Source organism: Choloepus didactylus, chromosome X (genome assembly GCF_015220235.1).
Source record: "Choloepus didactylus isolate mChoDid1 chromosome X, mChoDid1.pri, whole genome shotgun sequence".
Classification (NCBI taxonomy): Eukaryota; Metazoa; Chordata; class Mammalia; order Pilosa; family Megalonychidae; genus Choloepus; species Choloepus didactylus.
In genome coordinates this window covers 131926530-131942823 of record NC_051334.1, presented here as the reverse complement: position 1 = coordinate 131942823, position 16294 = coordinate 131926530, and the positions used below count along the sequence as shown (strand labels likewise).

The 16294-nt window shown below is 38.5% G+C and overlaps 1 pseudogene; it reads right to left on the bottom strand.

Moving 5' to 3' along the window:
* Nucleotides 1-256: 256 nt before the first annotated feature.
* On the bottom strand, nucleotides 257-729 carry LOC119522343 (annotated as a pseudogene).
* Between the last annotated feature and the right edge of the window lie 15565 nt (nucleotides 730-16294).

Sequence of the window (16294 nt, the reverse complement as noted above, 5' to 3'; positions counted from 1 at the left end):
TGAGTCAGTAATGGAGGGGAGTGGTTAAGGGTAGTAGAGGATTTGAGTTTTCTTTTTTTTGTCCTTGTTTCTTTTCTGGAGCAATGAAAATGTTCTAAAAATTGAAAAAAATTAATTGCGGTGATGGATGCACAGTTGTATGATGGTACCATGGGCAATTGATTGTGCACTTTGGATCTTTGGACAATTGTATGGTATGTGAACAATCTCAATAAAATTAAATAAAAAAATTCTAGATTAGATGCATCTGCCAGACTTACACCACCAATTTTGTTCCAAATGTCTCCTGAAAGATGTATACCATCTATGGGAACACCTCTTCATCCTCACTTTCAAACACTTTGGCGATTGGTGTGGAGACACTCACCATGCTGTGTCAGGAAGAAGGCCTGATTGGCATTCAGCTGCAGGCAGCTTCTAATTATTTTGATTAGTTCACTCATGTTGACATGATCTGATACAAGGAACTTGGTTTTATCTAGTCAGTACATGAAACTGTTTCTCACCTTTGTATCTTTCTATTACTACTGGGATTTGGGTAGGATGCTGCTCTCAGATAAGTCGGATATCTTCAACTGTTTGCTTGAAGGTGCAGCACTGCTTGAAGGTCTTCTCAGAAGAAATGGTGGGTCTGGGAGCAGCACGGTGGAGACGCTGAGGGGCCTGGTGCTGGAGGCAGGGGCAGTGAAGGTTCGGACATCCCCCCCTTATTCCTTTTATTATATACATTACCTTGAGTTGACTATTCAGTAATTTAAAACAGAGAGAGCTATTGAATGCATTTGTTCCATCTTGACTTTTTTCCAGAAAATGGGACAGTTGGCTTTAATCATGTTATATCTGCCACTGGTAACCTAAAGTGTGATTAGTTGTTTCACAGCCACATTGATTGAAAGTGAGTTTGGATGACTCCATGTAAACCTATTCCTCTAAATACAAAGAAAAATTTAAAGTTTAAGCCTCATGTTCAAGGCAAATCAACAGTATTGATTTATAAAAAAAATCTATTAATTTCTATTATTTTGGCGCCACTGACATGAGGATCCGTTTATGTTTAAATGACTGTCTTTGATTCTTCCTGGTGCTTACACTCTGGACACCCGATGTTAGGTAGTATGTCGGTGTTTGATAGCTGTTTAGCAAGTCTGACTGTACTTTAATTTACACATGGAGAAACTGAGATCCAGAGAGAGGGTGAGTAACACACAGAGTTAGTTAATAGCAAAACACTATACCTTGATTGTATCAGCTGTGCTTGAATAGCCATGTACAACCTCAGGTCTGTTTGTACAGTAATATATAAGCTCCTTGCTTATGTAGATGAGGTACTAGAAAAGCTTCCATCAATGCAGCATGCTTGATGTTTCAACCTATATGCTACTTTTGTAGTTGGCTGACTTTTGGTTTAAGTACAGTGCTTATGAGGTTGAATATGATTTTAATCCTACATATGCCAGTGAGGTTGGCATTAGTTATTTTTACTTGCCCAACATTCTCTTTTTTGATTAAATATCCTACCTCTTGTTTTTGGCTTAATCACCCATCTGAGGTCCAAGAATATGCAAGTGACCCAGCACTGACCAATAACACCATCATATCCTCCTCTACAGTGATTGGTTTGGGAATAAGAAGATGACCCACACTAGGTGAATCAAACACTTCTGGGACACTTGTGGAAATTATTAGGAATGAGGAGCTTGTTCTTTTTCCTGGACTGCTAAGCTAGCAGAATGTAGGTTTAGAGATGCTGAAGGTCATCTTTACCATATTTTTTGGGAGTGGATTTCAGCACAAAGAAAATCAGAGGTGAGATATGATAGAGATTTCTAAGGATATCATATGAATGTCCTACTGAAACTAAGATACATTACCTGATACATTCACCTTTCTTGATTAAACTAATCTGAACTGTTCTTTTTGTCACCAAAAGGTCCCTGACTAATGCAGACTGTAAGCTTTTATTTCTCTCACATCAACAGATGGCATAGAGGAGATAGGAGTCAGATTTTCATCTAGTCAAAGCTTCCTTCTATGAAATTTTCTACCATAGCCCAAGTCCCTGATGAACAGGTAAGAATACGTGGTCGTGTTTCACATTGGGATATTTGACCAATCTACAAGATAGGCTGAGAAAATCATATGGTTTTCTCCCTGGAATTGAAAACTGGACACAGTAATTGAATGAGTTAGCTCATCATCTAGAGTTGGGCCATAGTTGGTGCCATGGCAAGACAGTGTCACCTACAATCCAAAGTTATGGGAAAGCAGAGAAACCATGAGTAAATAGAAAAAGCTATCTCTGTAAAGAGAAACAGAAGAGAGCACATATATACACGAAGAAGAGACCATGCAGCACAAAAAGAAAATGAAAAATAAAAATATAGAGCTGCCTGATGACTTTCTATATATAACATGGTATTTCTTGCAGTTCATTTCTTTAGAAGCTTCCTTTATCCTTCAAATACAATTCCCCTTTGTGGTTTGAACTAGCCTGAGTAGGTTTCTATTCTTTGCAACCACCTTTGACCCAGAGATCCCAGCACTAGGCCAAAGGATGTGGAAGGTTCATTACAAATCTACCTGGACTAGAGAAAATACAGATGATTGTGTGTTGATCAGTAGCATAAATTCTGAACATAAAGAAGACCATCTGTCATGGTTCAATCTCTTGACTCTCAATTTGGAGACTGACACATGTAGAATGGCTTCCCTGTACATGAAGTTAGGGCAGATCTTCCCCACAAGTGTTTATAACAATATTTAAATTATTTTCTCAAGTACTCTCTATGTACACATCATTGAGCACTCTGCATATCAATAAATGAACTCTGTATAAATTCAGAAGGCTACTGTGGTAACATTAGCATGAAGATCTAGTTATGTGGTTTAGATGGTTATGTCTGAGATTTATGGGAGAATAAATAATTCTCACAGTTCTATGTGAGGTAAATTCAAACAGCCTGAAAATGAGTGCCCTAAAATGTGGTATTATTCCTTTCTTGGTCTGTTTTCCAGTTGTTCAGAATAAGAGGCTCAAAATGCATTCTGAAAGAAGAAAAGACCCAGAGATGCACGGTGGGAAAGTACCACATGGCCAAAGCCGGCAGGCACCTTCTGCAGAATTTGGGGTTCCCAGCCAACTCAAGATCATCTTCCAGGATGTTGGACAAAAGCTCAATTAATCCTTAGGATGAACCTACACTGGTGTGGAAAGAAAATTAACTATAATGGAATTCTTCCTTCATCTTGCCCAACCTCCCTATTTAATTCTTTACTGAGATGGATCATGGGGCCACTGAAAAATTGTTTGCAAATAATGAAATAACTTACTGCATGTAGGATTCCTCAGCAACTCAACTATTAGAAAAGTAGCATGGGCCTAAAAAGGTAACTTTGGTTGGCATGAAATAAAAACCAGTTCTAGCCTTTCCCTTTGACACCATGATTACTCAAACACTTCCTCTTTATTTCTTTCTTTTTCTCCTTCCCTAACTCAAAATCAGAGGGAAAGAAAATATTGATGTCATAGATACTGGTGATATTTTCTAGGTTGTAATTATTTGGGTACAGAATTGTCCTTCTTCCTCACTACTTCTTCCTCCCTCCTTTCTTTTTGTTCCCTCCCTTCTTTGCAGCTCCCTTTCCATTTCTTAGAGGGGGAGGCTTTGTTTTGTATCATTAAAATGAACGAGTTGAGGAGGGGCAGGATGGCTGCATAGAGAGGTGTGGAATTTAGTTAGTTCCCTGGAGGAACTAATATGCAACCAGGAATAACTAGTAAATAATCTTGAACAATTACTGGGGAACAACCATGACCATCCACACATCGTACACCAACTTGGATTGAGTGGAATGGAACATGGATTGAGTGGAATGGCTGAGATCACAGCATGCAATCTGTAAGTAAAAACTGTGGACCCATGCCAGGAGCCCTTACCACCAACCCCCCATGGCAGGCTGAGCTGCAAGACCTCATCGTAGGAGAAAGCAGCATTCCTAGAGTGAGTGAATATAGCTCAGCCCAGCTCCAACTGGGGTTTTAATGAACAAATATGGACTGCTGAATACAAGCTACAATCATAGACAAACCCCTAACAAGCAGCACAGTACCCTGAGGTTGCTCCCAGTGGAGAGGAGGTGGGGCTGATAGAAAAAAATTAATTAAAAAAAGAAGGGAAATTAGAGAGGCTTTCAGAGATGACTGACCTTAAAGAGACAGAAAATGTCCATGCCCCAGGAAAGGGAGCCCAGAAGATCAGGTGCTCTCTCTGACCAAAGGGTGAAACTGAGGGGTTATGGACTGGATCTGAACTGGGCCATGGACTGTTTTCCTTTTTCTCTTTCTCAATCTGAGTGGTTCAGTGGAGAGAGTCTCAGCCATTTTCAGTATGCAGCACTCTGACCCAGACAGGAGTGGAGTTAACAGAGTAATAGAGACAAAAGAGCAATTCAAGTGCAGAAGATAACTCCCTAGGGGGTGTATCTTCCCTGAGAGGAAGGAGGTGGGGCCCAGTTCTAGTGCTGGCCTTCCCTTTAGAACTCAGACTCCAGGTCCTGGGGGAAAACAGCCAAAACAAAAACAACCTAAGTTATGAATTAAAGGGGCCACACTTCCTTACACCAGTTGGGAGTGACAGGCTGACAGGTGCCACCTGCTGGGCAGGTTAGGAAAAGTATACAGCTAGAGGCCTAATAGGAAAGTCTGTCAATCTTCTAAGATACACCCTCAGGGAAAATTTAAACTGAATATAACCCCATTCTGTTACCTGAACCCATTCTGGTCTGGGAAAATCTGATTGGGATAATCAAGGAAACCAGATACCTGGACAACAGAAAACTACAAATTGTACTAGGAAAAACAAAGATATGGCCCAGTAAAAGGAACAAACTTACATCTCAATTAAAATACAATTGAGAGATAGTTTCACTTTAATGAAACAATCTATTAAAAAGTTTCAAAGAAATATGCTAAATCAATTCAAAAACCAAATCAACAGGTTCAGGGAAGATACGGCGAAAGAGATGAAGCATATAAAGAAAACACTGGCCGAACATAAAGTTGAAATTGAAAGTTTGAAAAAACAACTGGCAGAATCTATGGAAATCAAAGTCACAACATAAGAGATGAAAAACGCAATGGAGACATACAACAGCAGTTTTCCAGAGACAGAAGAAAATAGGAACTGGATAGCAAGATACCTGAAATCCTACAAAAGAACAGATAGGGAAAAGAATGGAAAAATATGAACAATTTCTCAGAGAATTGAATGAAAACATGAAGTGCATGAATATATGTGTCATGGGTGTCCCAGAAGGAGAAGAGAAGAGAAAAGGGGCAGAAGCAATAATAGAGGAAATAATCAATGAAAATTTCCCATCTCTTTGAAAAACATAAAATTACAGATCCAAGAAGCACAGCATACCCCAAACAGAATAGATATGAATAGACATATGCCAAGACACTTAATAATCATATTATCAAATGTAAGAGACAAAGGTAGAATCCTGAAAGCAGCAAGAGAAAAGTAATCTATCACATGCAAAGGAAGCCTGATAAGACTATGTGTGGATTTCTCAATAGAAACCATGGAGGCAAGAAGGAAGTGGGGTGATATATTGAAGATAATGAAAGAGAAAAACCACCAACCAAGAATCCTATATCTGGCAAAACCGTCCTTTGAATATGAGGGAGAGTTTAAAATATTCTCTGTCAAACAGACAATTAGAGAGTTTGTGAATAAGATACATGCACTATAGGACATACTAAAGGGAGCACTACAGACAGACAGGAAAAGACAGGAGTGAGAGGTTTGGAGCTCAGTTTTGGGTGATGGTAGCACAGCAAAGTAAGTACACTGAACAAAGATGACTGTGAGTATGGTTGAAAGAGGAAGGTTAGGGCATGTGGGACACCAGAAGGAAAGAGGAAAGATAAAGATTGGGACTACATAACTCAGTGAAACCTAGAGTGCTCAACAATTGTGATAAAATGTACAAATGTTTTTTCATGAGGGAAAACAAATGAATGTCAACCTTGCAAGGTGTTAAAAATGGGGTAGTATTGGGGAAAAATACAATCAATTCAAACTATGGACTACAGTAACAAAAAACATTATATTATGCTTCCTTTAATGTAACAAAGACAATATACCAAAGTTAAAAGCCTATAAGAGGGGTATGGGACTCAGCATTGGTGATGTTGTCTGACTCCTTTATTGTACGTTAGTTTAATTCTACCTTTCCTTCCATTGCTTTTTTGGCTGTCATTTTTCTCTTTCTTTTTTCTTTTCTTTTGTCTCCCTACCTTCTTTGACTCTTCCTCCTTTGTGGAAAAAATGGAGAGGTCCTTATGTAGATAATGGGGATGGTGGTGAATGCATAAATATGTTATTATACAGGGAACCATCAATTTTTTACTTAGGACAGAATGTATGGTGAGTGAACAAAACCATCTTAAAAAAATACAGGTTGATGAAGAATCCTTGAGGGCACTATATGGAGTGAAATAAGTCAGACATAAAAGGTGGTCTCACTGATATGAACTAATTAAACTATGTAAACTCATAGGCATGAAATATAAGTAACCAGGTTATAGAACAAGGTTAAAGAATGGGGAGCAGTTGCTTATTATAAGCAGAATGTTTAACTAGGTTGAACTTAAGTGTTTGAAAATGAACAGAGGTGACGGTAGCATGTTATTGTGAGAATAACTAAAATTGCTGAATGTTGTGTGAATGTGTTGGAAAGAGGAGGCTTAGAGTCACATGTCACCAGAAGGAAAGTTGGAGTTTAAAAGATGGGAATGTATAGAACAGTGAATCTTGTGGTGGACAATCTCCATGAATAACTGTACAAATATTAGAAATCTCTTTCATGAACGAGAACAAATGTATGACACTACAACTAGAAGTTAACAGTAGAGGGGTATACAGGGAAAAGCATGCCCATTGCAAACTATGTGCTACAGTTAGTAGCACTTAAATGTTCTTTCATCAACAGTAACAAATGGACTATACCAATACTATGAGTCAGTAATAGAGGGGGGTTGATGGGGTATGGGAGGATTTGAGTTTTCTTTTGTGTCTTTATTTCTTTTCTGGAGTAATGAAAATATTCTAAAAATTGAAAAAAATTAATTGTGGTGATGGATGCACAGCTGTCTGATTGTACCATGGGAAATTGATTGCACTTTGGATCTTTGGATGATTGTATGGTGTGTGAACAATCTCAATAAAATTAAATTTTTAAAAAATGAACTGGTTGTCATTAACAATGCCTACTCTGCAAGGGTTACATATGAAATTAAGAAAAATCCAAAGCTGTGTTAAAACAGTTTAGAAGTAGAGAAGTAGAAAGGTGAATTGTGTTTTCCCTGTTATCAGAAAAATGAAACCCTATTTTATTTCCTCTTGTTAAGTTTTAGTTGTTTTCTCCTCACTGAAGAAAAGGGGCAAACCAGCTCTCAGTGACTCAAGAGCAGGATGTCCAGGAAATAATGCATGTAAAGCATTAGCATAGATCCTAGCACATAGTAAGTACTCAGTAAGTGTTAATTATTTGTGTCATCATCATCCTCATCATGCCTTGAGATCTCACATGTATAGCTTTGAGCTAGATACTGTCAAAAACTGACAGTCCCAAAAGGTGAACCACATAGAGGTTTTACCACCATAATCACATGCCTTCTTAACGTATTAAAGTGCTTTCCCAACTATTATGGCAACTTTGTTCTGACAGAAGGGTGAATTTGTAATTGGAAGTTCAACAAAACAGTTACAGAGTAAAATGTTATTGTATTCAAACTATGCATAGTAATTGCAGAAAGAAAATGCTGAGAAAGGGAGGATTCCCTCTTTAAGCGCACTACACAGCTACATTTGCAATGTTGGAGAGACAGATATTTTGACTCACATTAGTGAATCAGGCAATGCTTTAAACACTGAGAAGAGATTGAATAATAAACTGCTGTAGTAACAAACTCTATAGGGCCCTATTTCTATTTTAATAAAAAAAATCACATAGCTCTAATTATGTGACCAGAATATAAAATTTTTACAATCATTAATTCATTTAATCTTCATAAGAACCCAATGAGGCAAGTTAGGTAATGTTATACTGCCATTACCATTTTGCCATTAAGAAAACTGAAGCAAAGTGGGATTATGCATGTACCCCATGCTCGTGCAGTTAGTATGTATCAGAGCCTGGATTCAAACACTAGCAGCCTGACTCTAATCTACACCCTATACCAAAATGCTGTGCTACCTCCCCCATGCAGCTGTACCCACTCTAGAGGATACTGGCTGAAGTTTTCTCAAGCCATTCCAGCCTTCGTGTTGCCTTCTCCATGCCGCAGCATCTATAGACTGGTAGGAAATGTCTGGTAGGAGAACACTGCATAGGCCAGTCTACTGCCCTAAGAGACAGAACTATTGGTCCAAAGGAGGCACAGAACAATACCACAGTTGCCCACAGATACTGCATTGCTAGTAGTCATGGCCATGGAAATGACTTTAGCTTCAACTCATCTATACTATGCTGAGTTCCTTTTACTGCTGAAATGAAACACAAAACAAACAAAAACCTTTTATTCTCTTTTCCAGACAGCCATTCCACAACACACCACAAACTCCTTACTTAACCAACCAGTTTCCTTGCTTGGGAAATAAAAGAGAAGAAGGGGGTCTGGTCTCTTCTTGATTTCTAAAGGTCATAAGCTCCATTGTTAATGGGTTATGCCATTTGATAATGGACCCTGAAGCAGAGAAAATGTATCCCTGTGGAATCAGGGAAAGGCTGGAACCCAAGCACATAAAACAGATGTAATTACACTTCTTCTGGAAGGAGAGAGAGCTGCAGGTTGATATTAGAGCCCATTATATATCCTTTACATTCATTGTACATAAATATTTAAACTGAATATAATCATTTAAAAATAGTGTAATATTTAAGAGAATACACTCTAGAGCCAAATTCCTGTGTTTAAGTCTCAGCTTTGTGCTTTAATAGCTGTGTTACCTTGAACATATCACTCAAGGTCCCTATGCTTCAAATTTATCATTTGTAAAGTGGGAATAATAATAGTACCTACTCAGAGGATTGTTGGAAGGATTAAAGAAGTAAATATACTTAAGGTTATTATAAAAGTGTTTGACAATAGTAAGAGCTATATGTTTATCTACTAGTAGTAGTAAGAGTAGTATTGAAAAATAACACAGGCAGTTCTTATCTCTCCTCTTTGGGTCCCCTCTACCATCCACCATGTTATTTATTCAGGACGGTGGCTTCATTTCTTTTCACCTTTAACCTCCTGTTCCTTGGTTTCTGTCCATGGCCAAACAGGAAAAAAAAAGGCAACAACACATACAGTCAGGATTTGACACATGTGTTTACAGGACTTTGACATATGGGACTCACTTTAAGACACAGTCTCTGGGACCACAGTACATTAAAGTGGAAAAGTACCACTTTCTGATGGCAATGATCCAGTCATGGTAGGTTTATGTTACTATCAAAGAGATATATTTTTGTGGCTTGTTCTTTGTGTTTTTCGGTTGTTTATTTATTGTTGCTTTTTGGTTTTTGTCTTTTGGATAAAAAGGAGGAGACTAAAGGAATAGCAAGGACCATCTAACTGATCTGAGACACTGAAAACATAAACCAAGTTTATACCTTTAATTTTAACAATGTACAATGATAATATTACCCATCAAGGAGAGAGGAAGAAAAGCCCTAACTTCTGAAGGAATAAATTAGGAGTCAGACTAAAATAATCCTAGCACCAGAACTAATTTGGTGACATATATGATCAGAAATGGAGTATTTTAATAAAAACCAAGACCAGAATTTTTTAAATGCAGTCAGCATCAGGATTAAACAAGTGATCAGAAAGTAAAATTGAGTGTTGACATCTCCTGGAGATGAGAGAATGTGTTAACTAAAGAGGTGTGTATCTCTGAGCATTCTTCTGTTGAAAATGGACATTTGGCTTCCTAGACAGATGGGAAGTTGTTGGAATGCCATAGGAGTTTAGCTATGAGGATGGAATAAGGCAGATACCCAACGTCTATATGATGTCTCTTGCTTTCACTGGATTAGAATTCCCTGGAGCATAGAGAATATATTCATTGTTTGTAGTCAAGCTGAGCAAATGATTGGTAATTGTAACTTCCTTTTATATCATAGCAAAATGAAAGAAAGGTAATGGAATGAAAGGTGTAGAGATAATCCAGTTTCATGTTTTGGTTACCTAAAGGTTAACAACAGTGTTTGAAGGTTATAAATTTGCTTTTAAAAAATTTGTTTAAAAATAATGTATTTTTTCAAGTACAAGAACACAACATGCTAATTGCAGATTATTAGGAAAATGGAGAAACAAAGCAAAGGAAAAAAAATTTTGGTCACCCCATAATTCAGACAAAACCACTGTCAATATTTTCATATACAGTCTTTCAGACTTTTTTCTATGCAAGGATGTCTATGTATGTGTCACACACTCATACATATTTTTAGAAAAATGGAATAATATGGTACTCATGCTTTTGGAATATGACTTTTTGTCCCAATAATATATCATGAACATTTTTATTATTATGTTATTCTTATACTATATATTTATACAAAACTTGATATTGGAAAACTTTATGAAATAGACAAATTCTTGTTTTACTTTTAAAAATGTGAATGACTACATGTGTGGGTCAAGGATTACTGAAAAAAACAGGACAAGCAAAGAAGGACCAGAACCAGGACAACCTGGCCTAGTGGGCCTGTGGTAAATAATCTGACTAATGGCCCACTGGGGACCTAGTACACACATCCAAATAAATCATAAAGATGAAAATGGGAACACCATATGGAGAGAAAACAGAAAGAGCACAGGCAAAGTTCCCAATTCCAGTACATGCGCTGCCAGACAACCATACTCAGAGAGAGATCAAGATTAATTGGAGCCCAAGCATAGGTAGAGGTACATAGATCAGGGGTCAGGGCCTACAGAGCTAAATGTAAGCAGGAGAGCAATGTAGAGTCTGAGTGTACAAATATAGGCCTGGATATGGATTCAAGCCAAGGATAAATAAATAGTTTTGGAACAGAGGGAGACTGAGCACAGGCACCAAGGATCTGGGTAGGAAGCAGATCAATACATTGGTGTGTCAACCATTCCCAGGAGAACAGCTTTCTAGATATTGGCAATCTTGGTGAGGACAAATGAGATGGCAGTAAGAACACTGTAATAGTCAGTGAATTGCAGTTTGGGGTGACTTTAGAGTTCTAACAGTGCCTCCAGAAAAGCTCCATTTGCTAACTGAGGGCAAGAGACCTCAGGCCATTACTGAGGCCATCAGTAATCACTGGTGATGAATGGACATAGAGAGAGACAGGAGGCTAGGCTGTGGGTAGCCTACAAGCAGAACATCTTACGTTTGGTAAGTTTTTCAAAAACTCTATGCAGGAGTGACATCATCAGCATGGCAACATGAACAGCTACTGAAAACTTCCCTCCAGAGAGCCAATGAAAAAAAAGGACAATTCTGAATTGTTAGAAACTCTGGAGGAGGATATAGACTGGAGAAGGACCCTGCAAATGTTGAATTGAAAGAAGAAATATCAGGTAGGAATCTACCATCCAGACCAGCTGGTATTCTCCCCTCCCCCCATTCAGTTTCAGTGTGGAAAAGGCAAAAAATCAGCAGATGAAAATCCTCCCACAAGGGACAGAGACTATAAAATCTCTCACAGCAGTGAGATATACCCCTGCTGCTTGAAGACCTAGGGGACAGAAGAGGTCATTTCAAGGCCCAGGTCAGTGAGGGACAAGAAACTGAGAAAACACATACAGAGACTGTGGTTTTCAGTCTGAAGCCCCTCCCCCACCCTTCAGGGAAGCAGCAACAGGCTGGAGTACTGGGTCACTGAGGGAGTCCTCTGACACAGGTGGAGTCCCACATTCAGCAAGACTTTGTCCAGCAAAGTGAGGGCATAGGAATCCCACAGTTTCAGCTCACTTGTGTAGAGGCAGTCTGCGTTAGGAGGCAAAGCAGCTTCTAGGGGTGATTAAGTGACTGAACTATGCCATATGCTGGACATTCTGGAAGGTGCAGGGGAAATAAAAAAATTTTTAATTCAATTTTATTGAGATATATTCACATACCATACAATCATCCATGGTGTACAATCAATCATTCACAGTACCATTATATAGCTGTGCATTCATCACCACAATTTTTGAACGCTTTCATTACCACACACAAAAAATATTAAGAACCAAAGTTGAAGTAAGAAAGAACAACCCAAACATCCCATACCTCCATCCTTCCCTATTATTCATTTACTTTTTGTCCTCATTTATCTATTCATCTGGCCATGCAATGTATAAAGAGAGTGGGAGCCACAAAAGTTTTCACAATCGCATGGTCACATAGTGTAAGCCATATAGTTATACAATCAGCTTCAAGAATAAAGGCTACTGGGTTGCAGTTCAACAGTTTCTGATATTTCCTTCTAGCTATTCCAATACAGTAAAGACTGCAAAGGGATACCTATATAATGCATAAGAATAACCTCCAGAATGAGCTCTCAACTCTATTTGAGATCTCTCAGCCACTGAAACTTTATTTTGTTTCAATTCTCTTCCCCCTTTTGGTCCAAGAAGGCTTTTTATTCCCATGATGCCAGGGCCAAGCTCATCCCTGCAAGTCATGTCCCAGATTGCCAGGGAGATTTACACCCCTGGGAGTCATATCCCAAGTAGTGGGGAGGGCAGTGACTTTACCTGCAAAGTTGGTTTAGAGAAAGAAGCCATATCTGAGCAACAAAAGATGTTCTCTGGGGGTGACTCTTGGGCACAAATATAAGTAGGCTTAACCTCTCCTTTGCAGTAACAAGCTTCATAAGGGCAAGCCCCATGATTTGGTAGCTCACCCTCTTAAATTGGTAGTCCCTAGTGCTTGCAAGAATCTCAGGAATTCCCCAAGTAGGGAAGTTTAATATTTCCTTATTTCCCCCCAGTCCCTCAACGGAGCTTTGCAAGTATATTTTCATTCTCTGCCCAGACTACTGTGAGGTGTATCGGGGCTCCACACTAACCTGTACAAACCCCCTATTTAACACTCCCATGTACTCATGTTGTTTGAATAAACTGACATACAAGTTGAACTGTATAGTGTGTCACAAAAAATACAGATTTTGCACCTAATAAGTATCTCTTCCTTTGGTCTCACATGGACATTGAAGTTACAAAAGCACCATCAATATCATCCTTTACCCATTAGTCTGATTTACCTTAGTACCATTTTGTTCATTTCTCTAACTGAAGTCTGATCTCTTTTTTCAGACTCCTTAACATTTGCTGTATAGGGCAATGTTGACATCCATAGCTGCTGGACTCTGGCTCTGGGTCTCAGGTGTCACACAGATACCCAAAGTTCCAGGTACTGACCAGGTCATACACAAAGAACTCAGCATCTCAGAATTTAGAAATAGCCATTACAACTCAGGAGTAGATGTAACTTCTGTAAGAGACTACAATCTAGGAACCTGTACAATAAGCCTTCCCCTGATAACCTCTGTTCTCAGACTCAATTCTTACAATTAGTCCATATTAATGAAGCATTATAATGTTTGTCTTTTCATTTCTCGTTTATTTCACTCAACATACTGTCCTCAATGTCCATTAACCTCACAATTTCACTCCTTATTGTAGCAGCTCAGTATTCCTTTGTATGTATACACCACAGTTCACCATTCCATTCATCAGTTGATGTACCCTTAGGCCACCTCCATACACTGTGAATCATGAATACTGACACCATAAACCCCACTGTGAAAATGTCCATTCATGTCCCCCTTTTCAGTTCTTCTAAGTATATACCCAATAACCAAGTTGCAGGACCATATGGCAACCCCATGCTTAGCTTCCCATGGAACCACCACACTTTCCTCCAGAAGGGCTGCACTATTCTACTTCCCCACCAATGGTGATTAGGTACATCCCTTTATCTACATTTTCTCTGGATCTTGTATCCTTCTGTTCATTTTTAGATGGTTTTATTCACACACCATACACTCCTTCCTAAGTAAACAATGGTTCCCTGTATAATCACATAGATATGCATTCACTATGAGTATCTATATAAGGATATTTCCATTTCTTCCACAAAGATAGAGGAAAGGTGAAAAAAGAAAAAAAGAAAAAATGACTAAAACAAAACAAAAGAAAAATAAAATTAAAATAAAGTAAGAAGATCAGACAACACCACCAATGCCAAGAATCACATACCCCTCCCTTACAACCCCCTCTTTTAGACATTTGGCTTTTGTATACGGCCATTGTTACAATTAATGGGAGCATATTAAATGTTACTGTTAACTATAGACTCTAGTTTTTATTGATTGTATTTTTCCCCAATAGCACCCCATTTTTAAAACCTTGCAAGGTTGACATTCATTTGTTCTCCCTCATGTAAAAACATATTTGTACATTTAATCACAATCATTAACTGCTCTAGGTTTCACTAAATTATACAGTCCCAGTCTTTGTCTTCTATCTTTCCTTTCTCTTTCAACTATATTCACAGTCACTTTTGCTCAGTGTACTTCCATTATTGTGCTACCATCACCCAATACTGTGCTCAAAAACTTCTCTGTCCTGTCTTTTCCTATCTGTCTGGAATACTCCCTTCAGTATTTCCTATAGAGCAGATATCTTCTTCACAAACTGTCTCAGTGTCTGAGAATATTTTAAACTCTCCCTCATATTTTTTAAAATTCAGTTTTACTGAGCTATATCCACATACCGTACAATCATCCATGGTTTACAATCAACTGTTCACAGTACCATAATAAAGTTGTGCATTCATCACCACAATCTATTTTTGAACATTTTCCTTATAGCAGAAAGAATCAGAATAAGAATAAAAAATAAAAACAAAAAAGAACACCCAAATCATCCCCCCATCCCACCCTATTTTTCATTCGGCTTTTGTCCCCATTTATCTACTCATTCATCCATACACTGGACAAAGGGAGTGTGATCCACAAGATCTCCCTCATTTTTGAAGGACAAAGGTAGTTCAATCCACAAAATCTCCCTCATTTTTGAAGGACAGTTTTGCCAGATATCAAATTTTTGGTTGGCTGTTTTTCAGTTTCTTAAATATATCATACCACTGCCTTCTTGCCTCAATGGTTTCTACTGAGGAAACTGCACAGTCTTATAAAGTTTCCCTTTTATGTGATGGATCACTTTTCTCTTGCTGCTTTAAGAATTTTCTCTTTGTCTTTGAAATTTGGCAATTTGATTATTAGCTGTCTTTGCATATGTATATTCAGATCAATTCTGTTTGGGGTATCCACTTCTTGGATCTGTAATTTTTTGTCTTTTATAAGAGATGGAAAATTTTCAGTGATTATTTCCTCCATTATAATTTCTGCCCCCTTATCCCTTTCCTCCTTCTGGGAGACCCATGACATGCACGCTCATGTGCTTCACGTTGTCATTCAATTCCCTGATACCCTGCTCATATTTTTCCATTCTTTTCCTCATCTGCTTTTTTGTGTGTAGGATTTCAGATGTACTGTCCTCCAGTTCATGAATCTTTTCCTCTACCTCTTCAAATCTGCTGTTGTATGTTTCCATTGTGTTTTTCATATCTTATATTGTGTCTTTCATTCCCATAAGTTCTGCCAAATGTTTTTTCAACCTTTCCAGTTCTTCCTTATGTTTGCTCAATGTCTTCCTAATAAGATTCATTGCTTTTGCCATATCTTCTCCCATCTCATTGATTTGAGTTTTGAATTGACTTAGGAGATTTGTTTGATTAATAATTAGTTGTTTCAATTCCTGTATCTCAGTTGCAGCATAAGTTTGTTCCTTTGACTGGGCAAAATCTTCATTTCTCCTAGAGTGATTCATAGCTTTTTGTTGTCTAGGCATCTGGTTTCCTTGATTTCCCCAAACAGATTTTCCCAAAGAAGACAGGCCCAGGTTTCAGGAGGAGGCTGTATTCAGTATCAGGTTTCCCTGAGGGTGAGACCTAGAAGTTTGTCATAGATTCCTGTGTAGCCTCTAGAATCTGTGCTTTTTCTATCCTGTCCAGCAGGTGGCACTTGTCCATCCACAGCTACCCACTAGGGTAAAGAGGTGTGATCCCTTTAATTCTTATTGGACTGGTCACAGGGGCTGAGGGATTCAGAAGCTAGGCTTAAGTTGTTTCTGCCCCACTCCACCCCCACAGGCCCTGGGGTCTAAATTCTCTCATGGAAGGCCACCACTTGAGCTGAGACTGATCCC